Source organism: Doryrhamphus excisus, chromosome 3 (genome assembly GCF_030265055.1).
Source record: "Doryrhamphus excisus isolate RoL2022-K1 chromosome 3, RoL_Dexc_1.0, whole genome shotgun sequence".
NCBI lineage: Eukaryota > Metazoa > Chordata > Actinopteri > Syngnathiformes > Syngnathidae > Doryrhamphus > Doryrhamphus excisus.
The window spans coordinates 20992491-21018872 of record NC_080468.1 but is presented as its reverse complement, the minus strand read 5'-3'; the positions used below and the strand labels follow the sequence as shown (position 1 = coordinate 21018872).

At 40.3% G+C, this 26382-nt stretch overlaps 1 protein-coding gene across 1 annotated transcript in view; it reads right to left on the bottom strand.

Annotated features, from left to right (window-relative positions):
* Positions 1 to 26191, bottom strand: part of LOC131125407 (neurexin-2-like) — a 410351-nt gene extending 384160 nt beyond the window's left edge. Inside the window, exons 1-3 of the mRNA XM_058066943.1 lie at positions 26051 to 26191; positions 25455 to 25574; positions 2285 to 2424 (exon numbers count right to left, since the gene is read on the bottom strand). The gene's annotated coding sequence lies outside the window, so the exon portion shown is untranslated. The remainder of the gene's footprint in view (positions 1 to 2284; positions 2425 to 25454; positions 25575 to 26050) is intronic.
* Between the last annotated feature and the right edge of the window lie 191 nt (positions 26192 to 26382).

The following is a 26382-nucleotide window of genomic DNA, read 5'->3' as shown; positions in this document are numbered from 1 at the left end:
GCAAGAGCCATCACGTAAACATAGCGTTATTATGTTGTATAATTTATCATTTAATTGCAAAGGAGAGCAATATGGTGGATGTGGCATCCAAGAATTGCCGCTTGTGAGAAAAAGCTGAAGAAATATTTCTTCTGTGAATAGAATCATAACTTGGAGGGCTCAAATTATAATATGGACATATTAAAAAAAAGACTAAGGCAGCTATATGGACTGTAAGGACAAAAATGTCTGTAAACATAATATGATTAATAAAAAACTAAACTTAAACAACATTAGAAACTCACAGCGTTTCAGTATGTGGAATCACATTATGGAGCAAATTAAGTAAGGAGCTTAAACAATGCACTAAGGTGGGGAAATTGAAGAATCATAACACGCGGCTGATGTTTGCAAAATACACTACAAGGAAGAAGAGTTTTGAACGTGTCATGTTATGTTTAGGGGCTGCAGGGCGGTCTAGTGGTTAGCGCGCAGAGCTCACAGCTAGTTCAATTCCACCCTCGACCATCTCTGTGTGGAGTTTCCACATTCCAAAAACATGCTAGGTTAATTGGCGACTCCAAATTGTCCATAGGTATGAATGTGAGTGTGAATGGTTGTTTGTCTATATGTGCCCTGTGATTGGCTGGCCACCAGTCCAGGGTGTACCCTGACTCTCAGCTGGGATAGGCTCCAGCACCCCCCGCGACCCTTGTGAGGATAAGCGGTAGAAAATGAATGAATTAATGAATGTTATATTTATCTCTATTATTATCTGTTTATTATCTGTTTAGTATTGATCATTATTTACTATGATTGTGTACAATCACCATTAAATCACATATGGTTATCACTTATTTATGTTAAAATATCACATGTGGAATGCAGGAAATGAATAAATATACTGCAATAGAAACAGATGAGGTGGAGGGGTAGGATTTAATAAGCTTTGCTTCTTCCTACTCTTTTTGTAAATGTGGAACTATGAATTGAGTTATGTGACGTATTCCATTGTAACCATTACCATGACCAAAAACTGCAGGAATATGCAAAGCTGCGTGAAGTGTTAAGCAAAAATACAAAAAGATATTTGCACAGTCATGTGACTGACTGTGTGCGCTCATTAGCATTAGTTTGTGTTACTGTGTGTACGACCTATCTGTGGCAGATATTCAACTTAACATGATAGAAAACCCTTTGGCCATGAATAACACATTTACTCTGAACATGAGTATGATCGTTTCTTGTGCCAGAATATGTTTTTTTTTAATGTTCCTTCAAAAATGAATGAATTTAAGGTCTTGGGAAAAGAAAAGGAAAATTTAAATAAGAAAGAAACAGCAGCAGTCAGTCGTGATTTGTGTTCCCTCCAGAATTGCAGTTACGGGGAGAGAAGGGTGTGTATTTGTGTGTATTTGTGTGTATTTGTGTGTATTTGTGTGTGTGTGTGTCATCACATATGTGCATCAGCCTAATGGAGTGTTGATTGCCCAGCAGTGAGCAGGCATCAACATGTAATTGCAGCTCCGCAGTGCAACAGCTCTAAAGAAGATACATCTCAAGTCCGATAGCTTGAAATGATGGGCTTGGGGGAGGCGTGGGCTTGGGGGCGTGGCCCACTCTAACAAGGCGCCAGACCACAAAGTATATTTGAATAATTGAGGCCGAGAAGTGAGTTAACAAAAAGCGTATGTTAAGAATCGAGGAGCTTTCTTTCGCTCTCTCTCTCTCTCTCTCTCTCTCTCTTCCCTTTGGTGAAACTCCCTCGTGTTGCCAGGCGACAAGGTTGCCAGGGAGCATAGTTTTGCTGAAAAGTCAGCACACAATAATACCAACACGTCCCACCTTAGTCTTCACATTCAAAGATTGTTGTTCACTATTAAATGGAGCGCTCTATAGCTTTACTAGCAGGAAGTACACATACATAGTGCATGGTGTACAAAAGCAAATAATCAAGTTCAAAATGAACAGGATGCCTCCTCAATAAAAGCAGAGAAAGCGGAAGAACCCCCAAAGTGACATTTGGCTTCTTTGGCCCAAAGGCACGCTGACAGAAAGTCCAGCCTGGAAAAGAGCCAGAGGTAACAGAGAAGTCCCAGTACCCCCCCCCCTCTACATTCTGCACTAAGCTTGACAGCATTGTCGACTCCAGACAAAATCCAATTTAAAGCCTGCAAACTTGTGTTGAATTTTGCACCAGGAGCCAGTGGCATAGCCAGGAAGTGAATGTGCCACAGAAACGTCCACGGTAAATTGAGCATTTATTGATTTCAAGATCAAGACAAGGTAGGAGTGAAAAACTTACTTTTCTACATTGTGCTGAGGAAGTTCTTGGGATTAGGGATAGAGTGGCTGGTCACTGAGGTGGCACCATCAAGGGGGTCTGCTTTTGTTCCCGTGACTTTTATACCTTGGGAACATACAGGTACATGGGTCTTTTTGTTCCTGGAAAACAAATTAAAAACCTTATAGTACGGGGTGTCCAAAGTGTGGGCCGCGGGTCATTTAAGGTCATAGTTTTTTCATTGGTTGATGGTATAGTTAAAATACAATTCAGCAGTAATGAAACATATGCTAAGAAGTTGTATATGTTTCAAGGGATCACAGCATAGGTGAAAAACTGTATTAGTAGTATGAACTTTGGTCATTGCTCTTTTTGTTTTGTTTGATTCTAATATTATGACTTTAAAAAAATATTCAATATTTGAATGATTGAATTGAATGCTACTAAAATGGCATTATTTTTCCTCGTATAAGTTTCTCGTAAAATTGCAACTTTCGCTAAATATTTTGACTTTATTCTGATAAAAGCAAACTATAGTATTTTGTTTGTATTTCTGCTGTTAAATTGTCACATTTTATTTAATTTTCTTCTCGGATTTGTGACTTCATTCCAATAATATTCTTTAACTTTAATGTCTAACTTTATTGTCATAACATTATGTTTCCCCCCAAAAAATTACAAAAAGTTACAACTTCATTAGTTGTTTATTCTTTTTCATAATATAACTTTAAAAAAATATTTAATGTGTCGATGTTCTGCTATTAAAATAACATGATTTATCCTTACAATATCATGACATTATTCTTGTTTTCTCATTAGTGTACAACATTTTTCTAACTTAGAAGTGTTGAAGGCCAACATCCCATCAAGTGTTAAAAGGCAATTCGTCCCGCTCGTGTTTGTTATTCAATGTCCACCCTCACCCTCATGTTGGGCCTCAGAGATTATAGGTCAGAAAATTTGAAAATAAAGTAATATGAGTCATGGCAGCCTTACGGCGTGGATGAGAATATTCAGAGACGTTGGGTAAAAGAGAACATTTGCAACTCAAAGAGGGGGAGCCGACTGAGATATTTCCTCCTCAAAGCAAGTCGCCTGCTGCCTCGCTTCATTACAGTGCGCTCAAGATCAAGCACAGACATAAGTCGAAAAAGGCAACGTGGGAAATGGCGGACACTTCCACCGAGGCCGATAGCCCGATCATCAATTATACGTGCGGCACGGAACTGCATACGTGGCTGAAAATCTTCACTAACTGCCTGCTTTTGCTTAACTAAATGAAAAAAAAATCACATTGCACATACATATCATACAGAAGTGGTGGTATATTTAATAGTTAATGTATGTTTAAATACCAGCTTGGCTTATACTGCACTATACCAAATACTGTATGGATAACAAAACTTCAAGAAGCCCATTCACAGTGTTTATGCACAATCACACGTCTAAATTGGATCCAGAAAGTCGATTGGCACCAAACTAATCCCGATGCCACAAATCTTTCACGTTGGTACCCCCACATAACACCAATTGAAGGTTTAAACATCCCCTCCCCTGACATCCTCTTGACGACAAATGTGAAAATGATCCTCCTCCGAGCAAAGTGCACATCCCAAAGTTGCGCCTATGGCTGCGAGAGGAGGAACTTGCATACAGAGAGGTTGTTTTTCTAAAGCCAGACTCTCCCGGGAGGTCCTCGCAATTCAAACTGATGTTCCTCTTGTCTCAAATCTGCATTTTTCATCTGCTGTAGGCCCTGCTGCATGATGATCCATCTCTTGCTCCCTCCTCCACTCCAGCAGTATTTATTTCCCCTCCCTAGGCCAGACAGATGGGAGTGTTGGGGAATAAAAGCGTCAGTATTTACTATATTATTTACTAGCCCTGGTGTTAGCCCCCTTTAGCAGGAGAAAACGCCGCCTCCTCCTGCCTCCTCAGCTTACCTCTGCCATTTAGGATTTATCTTTGACAGCTCTCCTGTTAGAGACATTTATGAGGTCGATCAAACATGTGTGAGTGCTGCAATACAACACACAAGTCATAAAAGTGCATTGAATGGCTGAACAGTTCCCACTTTATACTCATAGTTCCATTGTGTCCCCTTTACTACATACACTCATGTCACTTTTCAAGTACAATTTGTTGCTTTTTGGTGGCTTTAAAGTTACTTTAAGGGACATAAATGCTGGGGGACACCTATTCATTTATTAATCAATGACGCCGGGGTTGGGACAGATCACTTAAAAGCTAAATTCTTTATTGTGAAAGGACTTTTTTGACAAATGTCTGCTTACAATTTGCAGGAACAGTTCGGGCAGGTCCAGAAAGACATACTTTTGCTTTAGTTCTGTGTGGAAGAATGTTACCATTAAGGGGAACTATTAATGTTCTATTAAGAATGTTGCATTCTTATGTTAAATGATGCCAACGCATCACCACAACCCTGACTTTCTTCTATGGGCTGCACACAGAAAACGTGGACCTACATTTCCGGAAGTCCTCAAGATTGTGACCAATCACAGCAAAGTGGGTTCGTCGAGAGGAGGGTCGGGGGTGGAGCAAATTACACAGACCATTTGGGCGGGAGGTGGGAAATCCAAGAAAAACACCCTTGGAAAATGCGTCTGGAGTCTGGAAGATCTAGAAAGCCTTCTGTGCTCTATATAGAGTACTGAATACAAAAAATTAGTATAATAGGTCCCCCCTTTAGTGCCATTATCCACCTTTGAGAGGTGGGGCGGAGTGGGTCCATCCAGGCCCTCTCATGTGCAATATCAATGACTTGATAAATGCTACAAAATCCCAATAGACACACTCCAAAATCTTCCCCCAAAAGAGTTGAAACTATATATATATATATATATATATATATATATATATATATATATATATATATATATATGCAAAGGCAGAGATTTCTTTCATGTTTTCTTCCATTTTTACAGTCACTGTACTGGTACGACCCTTTTGTACACGTGGAGCACAATACTCACATAAAAATTTAGTAACCATGGACACAAAATCTTCCAAAATGTCCTCATGATAAACTGTGTTGAAGACCAAGCAAGGCTTTCTTTCACACAAGGTCAACTTTGTGTGTTTTGGGAGTGTGTAATTATAGGCAGATTAATGGGGGGGGCATCATGAAGGAGCCTTTGATGGGATTAAGTGCTCATTTATTCCGTTAATCTGCCACCACACTCTCAGGTTGAAAGATGCTAGTAGCAAATAACTTCATAGCAAATATCTTTACCTTTGTCCTCATATCTGCATTATGGTGAGAATATTAATTCATGCATTTTTTTTTCCATACCACTTGTTCTCTTGCAATCGCTGGCCGGAACATAAAATCTCCACAAAGAGATGTTCCAACTGTGATTCAAAGCCTCAGTCTGCTGATGGCCAACATGATAAACAACTGCCCACAGTGCCAAAGAGAGGCCAGAGCTTGAAAACCCTCTTCCGTCATTAAAGTGTCCTGTTTGGGAACACTTGGCCCTCCCAGCAAAATACATCAATGAAGGCTAACTAGTTAGCTCTACTCTTATGAGCCTGCAGTGATCTCATAGCCTGCGCATTGTAAAAAAAAAAAAAAGTATAATAGGAGTGTAAGGTGACTGTAGGGGTGTTATTTCATGTCTACAGGGCTCTAATAATTGTAACATCTTCCATTTATTAATAGTGAAACCTACTTCATGGAAATTTACTAACCTCGGTTGGGTTTGGATCCGATTAACCGTGAGACGACAAACAAGGGACGAGTGTATTATTTTTTGAATGACAACCATTGAATGGGGTCTTTAGGAGGGTTAAAACCAGGTCTCGTACCTTGATTATGGCGTGCCATTAAACCGCTTATCCCCAAGGTGCAAATGAATGCTGTGTGCTAGACAGCAGTGTGAAATTAATGCAATGGTGTAAATTGGTGTAGTTTGGAGGTGACTGTCAAGTGTTTTGTGGCACACTACAACCTTGGCAAAGTATCATCAGCAAGCTGTGACTTTCTTAATTTGCTCTGATTGAGACCTATTACGACAACATGGAGTGGGGTTCCCAGGAAAGAAGGCGTAGTATGCTCACACGGTGCAACCACGGGAGAATAAAAAACTCATCACCTGAGTTGTTGCAATAATTTACAGTGGCAGAGCCATTTCTCAATACACATGGATTGTAATGTGATGTGAAGAAAGGCACGAGAAAGGACTCTCTCGCCAAGCCCGGGTCGTTTAAGGGTGGCCAATCATCCAATTATCTGGATAAAACAGGTGGCACCTCATTGGGAAAGCTCATTAAAATGGCATTCAATCATGGCTACTTGCTGCCACTGGAAATGAAAGCTGGCTTGGCCTGCTCCAATGTTTCAACTGGTGGAGGTGGAGGAGAGGCTTTCCCTGCCTGACGCTGAATAATTGGATGGTAGCATCTCATCCAGTCTCCATTTGCTTGTTTCCCCTCGCTGGACCGGTCACCATAAATGGATGGAGTCCGGAGCTTTGTCAACAGAGTGCAGCATCCCATCTGTTCTGCCGCTGTTGTTTAATGTGCGTCTTTTCTTCAAGCTGACAAAATGGCAATGTCCGCATTGTGGCTGTTTATGGTGTGTGAAAGTTCAAAGTATTTTTATGGATAAAAAGGTAGTAGCTGAAAAACAAGCTTTTCCCTTCTGGTCAAGTTTTTTTTTCCTTGTGCTAATGATCTATGAAAGCAAAAGGTCAGATGTGGCAATGTGTTGCTTTATCTTGGTCAGGGACCATAAGTCATGATAGCTATGTGGCAAAATGTTTATTTAGTTGCATCTTAAATGCTAGGAGTCCACTGGGCCGGCACCAGTTGGTGCCAATTCACGCCAATGCAATTTGCTGTGGCGCCTAGTGTCACCAATAAGGTGCCGAGTGGCGTACAGTGGCTCAAACTGCGTCCCAAATGTTTGAAATATTGATTGTGCCACTTGCATCAAGCAATCAGCGCGAAGTGTCCACCAAGTGGAGCCAAATGTCGCAAACAATCCACCTATTGGAATCCTCTGGAATGTAATGGTGCGCGCTAGGGTGCGCCAATGATGCTAGGAGTCCCGGCGCCAGTTGGTGTCAGTTCGCTGTGGCGCCAAATTAACGGCAACATGGCAACATGCCGAGCGAATATGACATAATCTTTGGCGCGAACTGGCGCGAACTGGCACCAACTGGCACCAACTGGCACCAACTGGCACGGCCCAATGGCCTCCTAGCATAAGCACTCTTCTTGCATTGATTTTGAAACAAAAACATTACTACAAGTTCAAAAGTACACTGAAAGCACTTTTATGTTTTGTATTGCGTTACCTTACTGTGAACCGAAAATGAACCCAACGGGTCACCTTACTGTGATTATGGCAAACCGTCACACCCTTCCTAATTTAATTTAGTATAAACATGATCAATGTGTCATTTACATATGTACATGTTCCAAGTGAGGTCCACAGCGGCCTTACACATGTGGCAACCAGGCAGGAGACGAGCGGCCCTTTCATTCCCGAGAATGTTGAGTAATTCCCCAAGACAGCAGCGAGGCGACGCCATCGCCGCCTGTCACAACTACTCTACGCCTCTGTGGCTGAGGCCGTCAACCCCCCCCCCCCCCCCCCCCCCCAAGTAGATCCTCGCCAAAAAGAAAAAGGACAGACAGGAGAGGAGTAAAAGGCGGAGGGTAGACGTAATTCAAGTCCAAATGTATTCATGGCTATTCTTTTTTTGGTCATATATGAATACATTTACAGTAGAGTACACTATAACACCTATCATAGAAATCACTAGACAAGTCCATTAAAGGGTGTTATGATTACATATATATTTTTATCGTGGTTAACATCTCACCAACTAATATACTGTAAGAAATTCCATCAGCTTGTGGCCTTTTCTGTTTAATGAAATAAATAAGAAAAAGTGTGTTAGGATGTGATGGGAGGTTGGAACCTAGAGGAGAAAAATAGATCAATACTTAATTTTCTATCCAGGAGATATGTTCAGGTGCTAATCGGGAGTGACTGGAAAAGATGACATCTGGAATAGCAAGCAGCTGTCACCAAGTGACACTTTTTTTTTTAATATAGCAAACCGTCCATCACACTCTAATTTTATTCATGTATGGAATATAACAATGGGATGGGCTTGTGCATTTGCATGTACCGTGAAGTCTATAATAAAATATATTGTTCCTTTAAAAGAAAGCAGACACAATTGCATCGTATTTTGTCTTTTTAAAAGGGTAACTGTGTGGATAGTTAAAAGGGGACTTACTGTGCTTTTTCCACTTTTCTGACCTATAAATGTCGTTACAATGTTGTATCCTCGTTTTAAACAATGCCAAAGTTTCAGATAATGAGCTTGCCACATTTGGAAGTGAACCCTGAAAGACGTCTGGGATGGCTCAGAACGCTCCGTCTCAAAAAGCGTGGTAAAACTGCCAACAGCTGGAATAGGTACAGATTCTGGAAAATCTAAAAAGTTGGTGGACTGGTAGTTCCGCCCAACACATTAAATGTGACCAATTCCGTACAAAACTTAATGAGGTTACTGTCTCTCAATGCTAAGCACTGTTATTTACCATCAGTGTTTTTATTATCAATTCCTATAATGTTGGGTTCGCAGTTAGCGGCACAAACCGGAAGTCCTTTTCAGCACTCAGGAGTGTGACCGACCACACCAGAGTTGGCGTGCCTTAAGGTGGCTGGGTGGAATACATTAAAAAAGACCGTTTTCATGGGAAGCACGAAATCCAAAGAAATACAGCTGAATAGGTGCAGATTCTGGAACAACTAGAAAGCTTTCTGTGCTCTAATCGTGTGTTGTTGCTCGATAGGAGTCCACAACTCAATACAAAGGGCCGAAAAATTTGCATAATAGGTTCCCTTTAACAGTGCTAAAAAACACACATCCATATTATCCATATCCATATATATATACCTTTTTAAACAATGTTCAATCGATATATGCCATCTGGAATGAAAAACATGTTAATCAGATCAATATAGTTGAATCATAGGAATATAAATCAGTGCATTGATGTAGTGAATGAATTGTTACACTGTATATGTAGATCAGCTCGGAAGAAAAAAACATTTTTCTGACCAAGTTTTGATGGTTTTGCATTTACAAATTTCATAAACAAATGACTACTATATATTGTTCCCAAACAACTTTTTTAAAATTAGCTGTGACATCCCAACATGTCTCCCATCCGCACTAATGTAGACAAGTGAATAAGGAGACCTGGGAGTCAGAAGAGCACAAACAGGTTATCCAAGGTCGCTCCGTCATGCAGCCAGCTAATCATAGATACATACACGCATGCACCAAGCCGGCATACACAACCATGAGACAGACGAACTCCATACTACGCGAGACGTCTATATCAATTTGTACATACAGTTAAACTCACCCACTCAGACACACAAGTGCGGCTCCTTCATAGTGGGAATTAATAAAAAGTGACACCATAGCCGTTGGAGTGTGTGCATGTGTGTGCATGTGTGTGTGTGTGTGTGTGTGTGTGTGTGTGCATGAGTGGTCATTAAATATTATGCAAAGATTATCCCCACACAGTGAAGCCAATCTCCTTCTCAATGTCACCTACAAAATCTTAAGAATCCTCAATTATCTTATTCACCAGAGCTTATGAGCGCTAATGAAGGAAGCACAGAGAGGAAATTAGCTTCATCGCAGGAAACAGGAAATTGAGCCCAAATTTATCCATGGGTGGGGGTGGGGGGGGGGGTAGATTCTACATTAGTAAATCCAAGTAATTTGTACAAATATACTTCATGCATCAAAAATAGGTGGTGCAGGGTTGCTTTGGTAACGGCAGTTATCCTCCTTATTAGCATCGTCAAAGTAGTTCATATTGCAGCAAATGGCTTAAAAGTTTCCTTCTCCTCCTCTTCCTCCTGCAGGCAGCAGCAGTGTTGAACAAAGTGACGTGATGCTTATAATTGGCTGCCCTCTGCCACAAATCAGATGGCACAACTGGCGCTGGGAGTGCTCTGTCCGTTACCCATAATTCCCCTGACACTTCTAAAGAGTTCACACAGAACAGATATTTTAATACATAAAGTTAATAATGAGCACGAAGACTGTTCTAGATAATAAAGAAATGAAAACGTAAAGCCTCAGGTGTTGTATTTCTTTGTCATGTGTCTTTTTTTTTTTTTTTTTACTAATCCCGCCATCCCATTGCTTTGTGTCTGTCAAGTCGATGAGATCTTTGGACCTGTGAGCGATTGACTTGAGATTGCACAAGCCTTTCAGACAGTTCATCGACCCTCAATTCCACAGCGAGGGGTCACGCTTGATGTGGTCTTTTATTACCTCAAATTAGGCCTCTGTGTGTGTCCCACGGAAGAGAACATCCATCTCTATGGTCATTTGTTCCTCTCGTCCCGTTAATTTACTTATAGCTGGCTAGGCATGCAGCGGGTTGTTTGGGTAGAACGCGTGACCTCAGGCAGGGAACACAAATAACATCTTATATGCACATTAGTTACAAATCACCAATGCAGGGTGAAGGTCAGAGAGCAGGAAATAGATCGGTGAGGCTAAATGACCTGATGCAGTAACTGAGTACAATTCATTTAGGTAACTGTCCAACTTGCCAACACCAGTAGATTTTTCTGAAAGCTTTATTCCAAATGAATGTTGACATTTATTCCAAAGGTGCCATAATGTATTTTTTCCTAACCCTTATTGAGCCAAGGCACTTGTTTTACCACCGATAATACCACCAAAAATGTCACAAAAAGTACTACAGGTGCCCGGGGCCCTCTGTGAAATACTTTTGGACACCCATGTACTATACAGCATATACCCTGAATACACAGGTGACCTTCTGTCATGGAGCAGCATATTGTTGTGTGTCAAAATATGCAATACAATAGTATTTTTGGAATTACATATTGGAATTATGTTGTCCAAAATCTAAACTTGAAATGCTGGAATTTTGACATGTCAAAATTTTTTCACTGAGCTAATGCTAATGCTAATGCTAAAGAGCTGTGTTTGTCCAGACCTGTCTCCGACAGTGTGGATCTCCGTGTCAACATGACTGAAAATGACTAAAAAAAAAAATGTCATCCTCCCATTTCATGTGGAAGTGGTAGGATTTTGGCTTCTTAAGTTTAAAATAATTAATTTAACTAACTGGTTCGCTTGCTAGCTTGTTAGCTAGCCAGCTGGTGGCCGTCTCAATTCCCTGCAGCATAAGAGTTGTGCAGTGTGATGAATAATACAGGTGCAAAGTGACTATACACGTGTTAATTCATGTTATTTCATGTCTACAGGGCTCTAATAATGTAAAAAAAAAACATATTTATCAATAAACAGGTTTTTTTATGCTCTAACTACAAAAATATTCAATTTATTAACATTGAATCCAATATATCATGAAAATTACGATATTGTGGTCGGGTCTAGAACCAACTAACCACTATAAACGAGGTATATGTAGATGTCAGGTATCACATACTACAACGTAACATTAAGGAGTGGGACAGGAGGACACATTAGCAACACTTGCATCGCTATGTGAGCTACAGTGCGAACATTACACTCATATTTTAACAGCAACATCATGCTAGGTTAACCTATTCACTGAAGAAAAACAAACAAACAGTAACACCTGTAGCTGACTAGTGGATAGTTAGCAGAGCAGATCTTTATTTTTAGATGTGTAGCAAAGCCTGTTGTTTTTGCAAAGTGTTGCAGCGTTTATAGACACGGCAGGCTTATCTTCTCTTAAAAATGGAACAAACAAGTGAAGGAGATGACGGATTATTCTCATGTTTGGTGAGTCACTTTTGCATAAAAGAGGACCTTTAAGAAAACTCTCTCAGATCTGGTATTGGTACGTAGGCCCAGCCGTTCAATGTGCTGACAATGTGCTGTGTTTTTAATAATGTGGATTCAAAATTCAATTAATGGGTCATTAAAGCATTGCATCAGTTTATTAAAGCAGCTTCAAAACAAACTGATTTGAAATGCTCTGTGGCTCATCTGAATCTATACAGTGATATTGATGACAGTGTTGAGGAAAAACAATAACAACTTCTCTATCTGTAGTTTGACATTTGTGCCGCCACTCAGTGTATTTATTTAACTTCCCATCGCCACTTTGAATGCAATCAGGTAATTATCACTGCAGGCAGGTCGTCTGGCTCAGCAGTAAATGCCAAATGTCGCTATGAGAAAGGTATTCACTGAACAGTAGGTTTATCAATGCACCGTGTCATGAAAACCTGTGACTTTCCTGACTTTCCCTTCAGAATTGGTGCAATGAGTGACAGAGGTGGTGGGGGGGACTGTGCGCAGGGCTGACAAAGAAGCATGGAGGTCAGCGTCGGACACAGAGAGCTCTTTCCCCCGCTTATCTCACTTTCCTTCTCTGATAACAAATCATAGACCTGACTCAAATCAAGCCAAAGGAGGAGAGAGAGCCGTCAGCCATCTTCATTGCCTATACACCCCCACCACCACCACCACCACCACCTCTGGGGGGAAATGTGCTGGCCTTTAGAAAGGCAAACTTGTAATCTGATAATTAACAATCTGCTAAATTTCTCAAAAGGAAAACAGTCACGAGAAATGTCTGCCTCATGCCTGTGAGTCAGCTGACCTTTTGCCGAGGCTGCGATTGCAGGCAAGACGACTCACTTAGAAGCATTTAATTAGCTCCGCTCACGGCTGTGTGTGTGCTGACAAAGTGCGGCGGCGGCGGCGGCGGAGAGATGCGGAAGATAGATAGATAGATAGGAGGAAGAGAAGGAGGGGTGCGATAGCTGTGGTGTGATGGAAACATGGCCAATGATAAGTCCATATGGATCTTTGTGAACACATCATCAATCTCCATGCAAGAGTTTGATTGCTGGAAGATGACTAATTAATGGACGTTCTTATCACCACAGCGGAAAAACTGTACTCACTGCAGAAGCTAAAAATGTACACTTGCCCCGGTCACCTGGAGTACCTTCAATGGGATGCTGAAAATGTGTCTAAAGTATTTGAGGGTAACGACGAGGCTTATGCACTGATTTGATCTGTTCCCGTCCAAACTGACCTTTGAACTTGAAATGATGAGCATGGTCAATTATTATTATATAGTTTTAAATAAGTTTTAGATGTGCTACAATGCTGTATTGGGATTGTGCTGGACAAAACTCCACTTTATGGTGAAATTTAGTTTTAAAGTGTTTTTAATCAGCCTTACTGGGAGTACAACATTTTGTGTGAATGTAGCGTCAATGCTAATGAGCTGTGTGTCTCTCCAAGAAGTGCTATTGTGAACTTTATCCATTTTTACGTATCACGGTTTTTCAAAAATGAATTAATGACTGCTGTTGAGTTTGATTACAGCCCATTATTAGTTTTTAAAAAATGCATATTAATGCAAATGTTATGTATTCTTGGCCGAAATTAAGAATTTTCAAGCATGAAAATGTTCTAAAGAAACTAAAATACAAATACAGTATAAGGCAATATATCGTCCCTCGTTTATCGCTGTATCATCATAATAATAACAAGGGTGTTATTACACCAGTACACCAGCTAAGAGTCAGCTCTAAATCCCTGATGTCACTTCCTTTATTTATGAAAAAACACATGACCACAAGTCTTACTTGTGTCTTAAATGGCTTTTTTTCTCTGATTATGTCTGCTATAGTGGCTAACATGAGTGTAAAGGTGACTATGGGGGTGTTATTTCATGTATAGAGGTCTTCTATGCTCTATGAAAATTACTAAAATGTAATCCTACTTTGCAGCAATTCAGTTAACGCAGTCGGGTCTGGGACCGATTAACCGTGATAAACAAGGGACTACTGTACGCTGTGACTCCGACTTGCCCACCATAATAGATGCCATAAATCACGTACAACAACATAACATTAGCAACACTAGCACTGTCCTCTGACAATAAAAGCTCATTTCAAGATGGTCATGGTGTGTATTCCTTATTTGTCTATAAACAACGGGTTCTGTGGCAGTTCTTGTGGTGTATTTCTTGCTATAATGTGTGACAGTGTTTTACTATGAGAAGCAAAAAGCCTCATCTTCCACCAACAGTCCGCATCGCCAATCATCTAGGTCAATAAAGCATCATTATCCCCCACATTTCCTATCAATGATGGACATGCGGGCAGCGATACGGTCGGCACTGGTAGGGTTAATGGCTGCATTTGTATGCAAATATGTATTTAAGCGTGTCTGCCCTTGTGGGAAGGTTTAATGAAGGAAGCGGGCTCAGGCAGTAGGTGACATTCAGTGGCTGCGTAACCTCAGCGGATAGCTTCCCTGACGCCATTTGTGAATGTTAATTGCTTTGCAGCCTGTGACTCCTCCTCCTCCTCCTCCCTCTGGGAATCTTGGCGAAACAAAACTGTTGTTGTGTTGAAGCATCACATCCAGAAGAGACAAATATTTAACTTAAATCAAGACTTTTGGCAAAGGAAGGAGTGACATCTTGTCTTCCCACTTCCTCATTCCCCTTCTTAAGAGGCTTGTGAGGGAAGAGCACTGCAAGATTAGCATACTCAATTGATCAGAAAGCTAATCCGTCCAAATATAATTTAGTGTGAGGGGACCCTGCATGAAAGACGACAAGCTTCCCTGCATGAAATTTTCCCTTTTGTGCAAACAGCAAGTGAGATGAATGAAGGAATGTCGCAGATAGACATCTTTTCCATTTCTGACAGGAGCTTTGACTTGAGGTAATCCGACAAAAGTGTGCAAATGAAAACCTCGTCTCTTTAAAAAAAAAAATTAAAACATGGAAATAGACCTTTTTGATTCGGCTGCGGAAGGAAAATTTGCCCAAATGAAAGAGATTAGCAGCAAGAGATATGGATTATGTTTCACTTTCATGCTCAGTCACTCTCTTTTTCCCACATCAGGATGTTAAGAAGTCACAGTTTCACAGCGGAGATAAGAGCTAAGAAGCAAGGACGCAGAGCAAAATCTACCTGCAATCTAAATTCAGCTTGCATTATAATTCTCGGGCCTATTAGAGGGATTCACATTTGCAAATGAAACACTTAATGAAGGCAAATCCGAATTAAAATAGATTAAAGCTCTAGAATAAGCATGCAATGCTAGTACACGCGACGGGATCTGTATAAAAAAATAAAAAAAATCCCCAGCTTGTGATTGGCCGGAGGTGACAATAAACATTTATGAATGTGTGTTAAAGCAAGAGGCCATTTAGCGCGGAATGATGTTTAATGGGCTTTGCTAAGTGGACAACATTGCTTGGTCGGCTTCATCGCTATCAGCTGTTACAGCTAACAACCTGTGCGCTTTTTATTAGGTTTTGCAGGCACTCTCTTGGCCATACCCAAGCAAAAGCCATATAAATGCTAACAAAAGACCATTGATTTTTTTTTCTTCTCTCTGCATGCGTGTGTGTGTGTGTGTAATACATCAATCTCATTAACATGGTGCCCCCACCCAAATGGCCTCCTGTGCAAAATAACACAGTCGTCAACACTGGTGTCCATCATTGGACTCCATTACGGCACTAAAGCAACGCCTGAGTAAACAAAAAGTGTGGGAAAGATGGAAAGATGGCCACCATCACAGAGTTAAAAACAAAGGCGGTCACCAGTTGAGACCAAGAACCCTGTTCATTTTGATTTAAGCTTGTACCTGTTACTGTTTTCCTTAAAATCGATACTGGGCATTGAGGCTCGAGCTATATATAAATATAGTGTCGCTCGTTAGATAGTGTTGCAACTCTTATGTGTGAAGTTAAGAGTTGTTAGCCCAACTCCTGCCATGTTCATATTTATTTTTAAACATTTCTTTCCATGACCTCACCTGTCTCCCTTGACCACATGTCACTAGTATTTTCTAAGAAATGGTTGCATATTTCAAATAATCAAATCACCAAATCATTTGGCGGGCGGCTTTAGAATATTTTCCTAAAATGGCTGAGAGACCAGCTTTATTGAACCCATAGAAGCAGACTTCCACGACAAACTTTATATACAGCGTCATCTATTTGGATTTATACCTCTCCCACTAAAATTCACTGGAAGAGAAGCCAAAACAGTGGAAAAAGTGCATATTTACAAATTGTGTCTCTTCTTTGCATCCCCTTTGTTTCAAAAGCAACTAGCAAAATAATCTACATACTTTTTACATATTTGGGGAGTTAAAAGTGAAAGCATGTGCTGATCTGCAGTTTCTATTCTCACTAAGCAGCAGCAGCAGCCCGCCCCAAAGCAGTCACAAGTTGTCAGGTTTGCACATTTGAAAGTGAGCCCTGAATGAAGTTTGGGATGGCTCAAAACACTAGGTTTCAAAAGGTGTGGTAAAACTGTCCCTGTGTGATGTCACAAACAGTGAGGAAGCACTTTGGGCATGTGACCAATCACAGCGGAGTGGGCATGCCCAGAGGCGGACCATGGGTGGAATAAATTGAAACAGTCCATTTTGGCAGGAAGCACAAATCAAAGAAAACACAACTGGACTGGGTGCAGATTCTGCTATATCCAAAAGGTTTTCTGTGCAGGTTATTGTGTGTAGCTGCACTATAGGAGTCCACAACTCAATACAAAGGGTGGAAAAATGAGCATAATAGTTCCCCTTTAAATGTCAGTGTGCCAGAATGTGATAAGTTAAACAAGTTGTCCAAACCACATGATTAGAGGTGGAGGCTGCAGGCAAGTCCAGGTGTAATTATTCTGCTGTCTACACTTTGAGAGGCGTAAACTTAAGGTGTTTATTTACTTTTTACTTTTTTTTTTTTTTCCGATAGATTTTGAAGATTCAACAACTCAATTCACAATGCTCAAACTATGTGTAAAATGTTTGTCCTATTCAAAGCAAAACCCCTATTCACTAACACACGATGACTGAGGGAGGTAGTTGGTGTCATAAAGGTAAAAAAATGTGTGTATTTGCCAAGTACTTCTGTCATATGCTGTAGTTTGAGTCATACGTCACCCTGAAAATTCAAAAGACCAAGGCTTGCTTTGATTGATAAGATGACAGCCAAGGTTAAAGGTGAAAATCAGTAGGTGTCTTTACCAGTATACCATATTCATCTTTGCAGATGCTCAGCAATCATTTGTGTAATCTGTCCCTGCAAGAATTGTATATATTTGGCATGTCAAGAACAGATTCCCCTCACTGCCACATGATCAATTCCTCTATCACTCATTTTATTGGAACAACAGATGCATGACAACGTCTAATTAAGTTGCATCATCTGGAGATTGTACAAGAAAGGTCTTCATTAAAAGACCCAAATCCCACAGAGTCACTTTACAAGTTGTACGACTTGACGTTTGCTGCTTGTACTCCCTCAGCTCTCAGTCACACTTCCTTTCCGCAAGATGGAAAACTCCAGCATGGAAGAAGGAAGGATTTTCACTGGTTTCCATCTCACGTGAACCCTTTGCTGTACTCCTCAGAGGATAATGTCTTCTTAGCTTTGCTGTGTGTTACATATAAGGCTGTTTGGTTTACAAATGTATTAGCCCTGTGTAGTATATGCGAGACGGATTTCAGTGCAGTCACGCCTGCCAACATGTAGCTCTGTGATAAGGTCAGCGCCGCCATGAAAGTTGTGGAGACGCATAACACCTGAGTGTTGATTCCAGTTCAAAACTAAAAGTGTGGCCGAGAATAATATGCACTGTGTGGGTGTAGCAGAGTATGTTGAACATTGATTGCCTTAATTTATATTGTATCTCATTTCATGGTTAAAATATTATTAATTGCAGAAGTAAGAGTAATCAGTTTCTAGGTTTAATGTTATTGTAATACCAGCAAAAATAATAAGAGTCGGTAGGTACGCAGAGTATACCTCTCTCACCCTTCTCAGTCATTAAATGTGGCTTAAGGAGAGATCCCGTCCTCAGATATTCAACATTTCAGGTATTTACTTGTCCATAGAAATAGTGCATCCTTAGAATTGACTAGAATCAAACAATAGAAGTACTGTAGAATTAAACACTGTTACTTGAATTTTACACAGACAGGTTGCTTAGCAACCTTATCAAACCTGGCACCGCTTGCATACGTACAAAGTACACACCCACACCCTTGATTGACACAAACTGGAGCCAATTACTGCAGTAGCAATGACATAGCCACATTCCACGGTTCCACTCAGGAAAGGGTATCGCCCCTGTGTAACTGCGTAGGAAAGATCGTGTACGTTTTTCCTTATGAAAAATAATCTCCTTTTCAGGGCGTTTACAAAAGCATGTATTGAAGTTAAAAAAGAAGGTGAAGAATACACGTTCTTCTGCTGGATTCTGCAGATTGTTCACCACGGGTGGCATGATGGACAGTTGAGGTAAGCGGAGTGTCATGTGCCTGGCGAGTCTTCTTTCAAATGAGGCCATTGAAGTCATCTACCTATTCAGAACCATGATAACAGGATAGTTCCTGAATGGGATTAGGCACTGCCGTGGTGTGTCAAAAATTCTGAAGACGAAGACATCAGTCCAAGTGCCCAGCAGCTGCCCATCATAATTGATGGATAAATTGAGAGACCAGCATGGACCAACAGACTAGCCAGGTCTATTGGAATGCAGCTACACGCCCTGGCTCAAAAAATACAAACTGCCCCCATTTTGGTCTCCCCCTTCAACATCTGCCTAGACCAAGGTCGGCGCTGGTCAAATCCTTCTCTTTTTCTTTCACGGACACCTGTTGACTCTATCTGGGGGCTGTTCATGGTCTGCTCTGTGGCAACTGCTGTGTTATTGTGATGACATCCTGCAAACTGAGGCACCAAGATTGTGCGCTAGAACAGGGGGACTACTCCAGCCCTATACACACACATGCATCCAAAGACACACATGCACACACACCCGCCCCCAATCCCATGCTTTTGCCGCTTCATCCTCCCAGTGCTGACAGGCAGGGTCTGCGGTAAATGCCCAAAATATGGCCACAATGAGTGGCTGGCGGCCGGCCTGCGCTGGGAAACCTCCATGTCCCTTTCCTGTTTCCCTGGTGCAAGTTTGCCGCTTTTATGTTGTAATGTTGTGCCTATGTTTTTTTGTTGGTGCCACACTGTATCCCCCTATAGGAGCGTAGTTTAATTGCTAAGGATTGCTATGGATTGCTCGGCCTGATAATTATCAGCGTACAAATGTCTCGGTATCGGATTTTTTCCCCAATCATAAAAAACAATATAAAAAAATGCTGTATACAACTATATGTGTTTATTCCACCACAGGAGATATGTCATGTTAGACATATCGATATCAGCTGGTATCGGCATATCAGTTTTAGGCAAAAAAAAAGCTAATATCGGACATCCTTAGTAATTGTACAATTTTACTTGTACTCTATAAGTTCCTTCCTTACTTTTGAGCGATAATGGGACGTATAGTTTTGTTGAGGGTTTAAAATCAAGCTTACCTGATTGTAATGCTACCCCCTCACAGTGCTGAATCTATTAAAATGACAAATCATGATTAAAAGGCGGTCGCCTGCTTTTTGATATGCACTATGCAGTAAGGAGTCTGATAAAAAGGAGTTATTTATAATATCAAAATATTCCTTCCATGACCAGTGCACCATATCTACCTTGCTTTATTCCCAATCTGTGTCTATTGGAAGTCTCTGCTGCCCTCATCTCAGCTGTCACACACTTATGTCAAGAGGAAAATGTTAGAGAAGGAGACAAGTAAAGTATTATTTATTAATAGTCGTCCTCCCCAAAGCTCTGTAAAACATCTCGTTGAGCTCCCCTGGGGTGGACGCTCTGCTTCAAAGCAATTAAAAGCAAGGCTGCCAGTGAAGGGAGAAGGGATAGTGAACGAGACAAGACCAAGGGTGCATTTGGTTCATGTTTATAGGCTCAAGTATGCCTGAAGAGAAGATAATACATCTCTGGGGGCTTACGGAGTAAAATGTCCATACTGTACCTCCCTGCTGCAAAAGGTGGACTCATTCACTTATTACCTGGATTAACCTTTTTCTAGTCTGTACCTTATTTGTATTACATCATAACCCAATGGCCTATTGTCCCTGTTTTTAGTGCATTATTAATAGTTTTATTTTTACATGCTTGAGAAAGTCGCATTAAATTACCACACATTTTCGAGGCGATAGTGGTCATTGAATTGCTTTGTGTGTAGAAATAGCGGAAGCTACAGTATATGCTATTGCTATTAGCTGTTAAGCTCCATGCCGAATCCATCGGATAGTCCACCCAAAGGATTGTATAGCTTGCTACAGGTCTTTCATGTTGTTGGTAATGTTTTAATGTGTGTTTAAATTACATTTGCTGTGGTTCTGGTGCTCCTCAGAGGCATCGGAAAAAAAAATTGCTTTTGGGGTAGATTACATTCACCATACAAGCAGTCTGCTACATTGTGAATGATGTTTAACTGCTGGATTACATGTCAATGACATCTACATTTTTGTATCTGGACACTCCAGGCTTACTTTACCAATGAAAGAAATAATAGTAAATGCACATGTATGTTTTTGAGTCTATTTTTAATCATTTGTGAATACAAAAATGACGTTTTGGTGGTTTGGTTTAGTTAATATGGCTGTTTGGTCATTTCGACACACCGGGATATATTATCGTATTAAAATCGTCTTCTTCCAGAACATTGACATTTATTAAATAGGTAATTCGTATTGTATACAATTCATGCACCATAAGAAGCTTTAATTTGTCTCCTTGTTGGTGTAGAAATTGTCCCCTTGTCCCCTCCCTCTGGCATCGTCTTCTCTTGCTAATTGAATGGTGTTAAGTTTGGTACAGTGACACTCCATGGAAACTGCCAGTCTGGTATGAAAACTAGGTACCCTTTTATTTTACTTGAATTGGTACTCGGTAGTACTGAAGAAATTCAGATGGTGCCTACAAAAGTACCGTTTTCAGTACCCATCCCTATGGACAGTGAGACACACTTAATGTCAACAACCAACCAGACTTGTCACATAGTGAGCATGTTTGTTTTGCTCTAGATTTACCATTAAGACTACCTAGAAGGCGGGGCTAGAAACACTGCAGTCTGTTGATTGGTGGACAGAGAATGAGTACATCCTGAGAGAGGAGAAAAATAAACAGCTTGCCTTCTTGTAATAAAGGGCTGCTTCCTTCATGAACTGGACCTCCTGGTAAAAACATCTCCGTCCTCTTCCTTGAGTTGTTCTATTCTTTGAGGATAAATCTTGTTGACTTTTCCACATTTGCGGTACACCATCCCAATTCTTTACCTTGCTCCCACTCACCGCAGCTCTCCTCATCCACTTGATAAGCCTACATGAAGCAAGGTTATGCTTATATAAAGCAGCAATTGCTGTTCAGTATAAAAGGAGGCTTAAGAGGCCTTTAATAAAGGCAGGTTTTACATGCCTCTCTCAGAGGTTTTCTCATAAAACCTGAAAGAGGTTGGTGAGTAATCCCAGCTTATAAGGCTTGTAAAAACGCCAATGTCCTCCTCTGACCACAATGATGATATGAGCATTTATCAGCAGTGTTTTTCACCTCTTGTTTGGCCATCGTGAGGTGATCTTCACATACTGAAAAGAGCTTCCATTTTTTTCTTTGTCACTTGTAATGTGTGGTCGTATTTGATTAGGGAAAAGGACAAAAGACCGGAGAATAACTTATGAGCTTGCTCTACTTGAAATTGAGCCATTAGGAGGTGTGCATTAGTTCCACTGCTGTCAACGCGACCGTCAAGGTGGTTTATGCAAATGAGCACAGAATGATTCTTTTAGGGCGTACTCACAATAAGCCATTCACACCGTGCTGTGCTGGGCTGCAATTCCCTCTCCGTCTCCTGGCCCTGGCCCCTTGGCCTGTACTCACACACGTTGTCCTATCATGTCTACATTGCTGGATTATTGCAATTTCTGTTGTGGATTATTACCAGTTTTCTTTTGAGTGATTCTGATTATTACTATTGTGGGAGTTAACAGTTGTCATTAATTACTTGTGAGAGGAGTGATTCAGTTTATTAAATGACACATCTTTATTTGGCAAATGCAGTTGCAGGTGAGCTAGTCTGCTGTTGGTTTTGATTTCTGGATTACTATTTTATTTTTATTATGAAATGTGTCTTTTACAATCTTTACAAACATGCACAGAGCCATTACGTGACGGTATTCTATGACATAACTATGTTGTGCATACATTTGGATGGGCAATGGATTATAATGGTGCCAAAGCAGGGGAAGTGGGCGGTGCTTGGGCAGCGTTCTGGTGTGAAACGTTTTAGGTGTACAGCACAGTAATCTTCTCTAATTTTGAATGCATATATCCAAAATCTGTTGTTCAATAGCATATTCCAAACTTTTTACAAGTAGTTTATGTGGTATATATATATATATATATATATATATATATATATATATATATATATATAATATATCCCTGCATTCAAAAGCACAGAGGCAAAAGTTGTCAGGGCCGGCTAGTGAATGAATGAAGGTTGTGCAGGGTTTGTTTTTTTTTTCCCAAGCAAAAAATATATTTTGAAGTCTCTCATGCGTGCACATGATTAAAGGCCTCATGGCTTTCAAGAATGTTATATGTACCAAAGGATTTTCATCTTAACACCTGCCCCTCAAAGAACCACAAAAGCATTTTTTTATGTGTGCAGTTGCCTTTATCACATATACAGTAGATAAGTGGGAGGTGCAAGCCTATTGTTGGCACATGATATATTCTATTGGGCTCCAGCATTCACTGGCTGGCTGCTAAATTAAACCCCCTTTTAACAGCTTTTTCTGTATTACCATTATCGTTGCACAGTTGCAGAATGGATGGATGGATGGATGGATGGAGTTCCTCCCTCTGTCAGCACCCCATGTTTTATGTGCATATCTTGTTCTTAACTTTTGAGTTTTAACCTCCATTACATCTCAAAAGATTTTTCTGGTGGCAGCACATGAAATAAAAGAAATCTGAAAGTGATAAGTAAAGTGAAACGAACATCGTAAAAAACATCCAGTAGAGAAGCGAAATCAGCATTAGCTTCATGCCTAGTCCAAAACAGTCAAATGCTGCAACCATTATCAAACATAAAGATGGTATTCTCGAAAATGTGAAAGCGCCCTTATGAAATGGAAAGTGAGAATTAAGCAGCAGAGTGGTCTGATTGTTAAGACTTCTTCCTCCCAATAAGCATGTATCTCCCTCCCTTTCAACGCCTCCTTTTATGTGTAAGGCAACCACAGGGACATAAGGAGTTCTCGTTTCATTTCATTCTTGTATTTAATGTTTTTATGACTGCATTTGTATGTCATTCATGTGTTCTGTGGACACTGACTGACCAAGGAGTTAATTAGGTATAATTTCAACACTTAAACACAGGAATTGAACAAACTTTAAATGACAAAATGTAAAACAAGATTCAAGATGTAAAAGATATGGTGGAAATGAATTATATGTAATAAGCATAGAGAAGGGGTAGGATTAAATAAACTTCTTCATACTGCTTTCCGGGCATGTTGAATCATGTAAATGTAATCATGAGTTGTTTATTCATTTTAATTGTTGAGCATGTCCAAAAACAACTACAACCATAACCAGTGTTATCATTATTGTTTTCCAGTAACTCATAATCTAATGAATTATTATTTTTAATGTTACCACACTGTTACCATTCCCTTACTCACAGATTACTCCACAATCTGGATGCCGCTCCAGTCACCTTTGTTCGCTACTATCACACAGGAAACTCAATAGCTAGTCCTCAAGAGTTGTGGTTGCTCACTTTCAGGAAAAGACTACACCCTTCCCATAATCAGAGATATTAATATTGCAGCGATTGCATTAATTACAAGCTGCTACAACACTGTAGAACTCCATTGCTGTTTTGGTTAAACATATTTAGATTAAGAAAAAAATAACATAGTAAAATATTGTCTGTCTACCAGCAAAACACTGTTATCATGTAAACAATCAACCAAAACAACAGTGTTTTCAGTTAAATACAGTCCTGTGTATGCTAATCTATTGTCCTTAAGCTTTTGGACTGCTGCTACACAAATAAATACATGAGACGGTACAAATGTAATTTTCTATTCTGACAAAAGCATTAAAGAAAAATGCACACACAAAAGGGGTTTTTGTGTGTGCCTTCAGCTTGTGTGTGGAGGTGAAAAAAGAAAATAGGGAGACTGTCAGCTCATAGAAATCACGCACAACGCCACGTCAGGTGTTATATATGCGGCGTGTTGTACAATATGCATGTTTGATTCCACAGAGGTAGCTGTTATTTGCATTATGATGTCATTCAGACAAGTTGTTTGCTGGAAGGGGGGGGGGGCTGCACCACTTTTTAAAAATTATTTTTTGTTTTTTGTAATTTTTTTAAAGGGCATGTTGTGGCAGTCAATGGCTTGCACAGCTCAACATCTCCATCAAGTGGTGAGCCTGAGCCCTAACATCACTTTGGCTGGAGGACAACACTTGCATGCAGGAGTCATTTTGGCCCACAAATATGAGCAAAATGAGCAAAAGTCTGAATAAGACGTGCCTCCCTTCCTGCCACCAGTGGTTTCACAGTTGAAACGCGGCATTTAACAGATTGTCTGTTCACATGCTACTATATTGCAACTTTCATCTTTATTATTCCGATTACAGATAAACTATCTGAGCGGTAAGATGGCTATATCTGTAACAAAAGTTGCCCGTTCACTTATAGGAGCTAGTTATGTAGTATTGGTTCATGGCGGCACTTCTTGTCATACATGAACTATGTATAGTGAGCACTACATAATTATTTTCACTGACATACTATTGAGGAATTTTGTGCACTTAATTATCTTTATTGCTATATTAATTTGAATTGTAAATTACAGAATGATATCACCTATTTTGACGGCTAATGAGAGGAAGACAAGGCAGAGAGAAAGATATTTCAACTTAATCAATGCATTTCTTGTTGAAGCCTGTGAAAACAGGACATAACTACCGGTCCCATAAAGCCCACCACCACCGCTTCAAAATATCTGAGGGAAAACTCTATATGGTATGACATGGTTTATTTAAGGACATGCTTTAACCAATTTAATTAAGGAACAACACATGGTTATATTGACACAATTTAACACGTATGAACAGAGTGGGATGAAGCAGAGCTGATTTAACCCTACCTTTTCTCCATGTTTATTCCAGATCATTCATTCACGTCATCTATTTTACATGTTGACATTTGCAATATTTTGTTACTTACTTTCTGTCCGGAGCACAATTTTCAGGCTGCCTTGAAGAGGTCCTGGCAAACCATGCGGTGCCTGCAGAAGGCGAATGCATGGCTGGTTCACACGGTTTACAGTCAGGATGGAGGCCTCAACTGAAGTAAGGTAAAGTGAAGTAAGTAAGGTGGTGGAAGGAATATTTTGAGGCCTTTCTCAATCTCACTAGCATACTAGTCTATAGAGGAAGCAGAGTCTAAGGACACAACTGTAGACAGGTCTGTAGTGTTTTCAACAAAGATGTTGGTGACACTGAGCTAGGCCTCATATGTAGACCCTGGAGTTCAAATGCTACACATTGAGCTACTGCAACACAAACAAAATGCTTGAAGCTTTTTCAGTCAAGTATGCATTAACATCCAAATCTATCTAAACTATAAACATTCTTGTGTGATAATTAAACGTGGATGGCATCTAACTACTCACTATGATTTGATGCGGCCTGCATTTATGACAATAAATGGCGTCGTTGGATGACGTCACCGACCCGCTGCCGGGCGCGACGGTCACGTGACCAGAAGTGAGCTGTGACGATAAGCTAACATATCTGAGGATTTTGAAGGACATAACTCACCCAAGTCGACATTCTCCATAATGACTCGCAGAAGTAATTCTTCTTTTCATGAGTGCTTTTCACGCGTGTTTGTTCAGAGAACGAGGTGTGCTTTTGTATAACATCGTTGTCAGTGATTCGTTCCTGTGCGAATACAACTATATACTAATGGTCTCGTGCAAGCGGTTTTAGCCACTGTGAAAGTGTGTCTTCGGGAACAGGAAGTATAATTTCGCGATAATACTTTTTAATAGAAATTTACAAAATCATGGATTATTCATCACAACAACTTTTAATCACTTTAAATTAAATAAAAATATTTGTATCATAATTAAATTAAACTCAGACGGCTG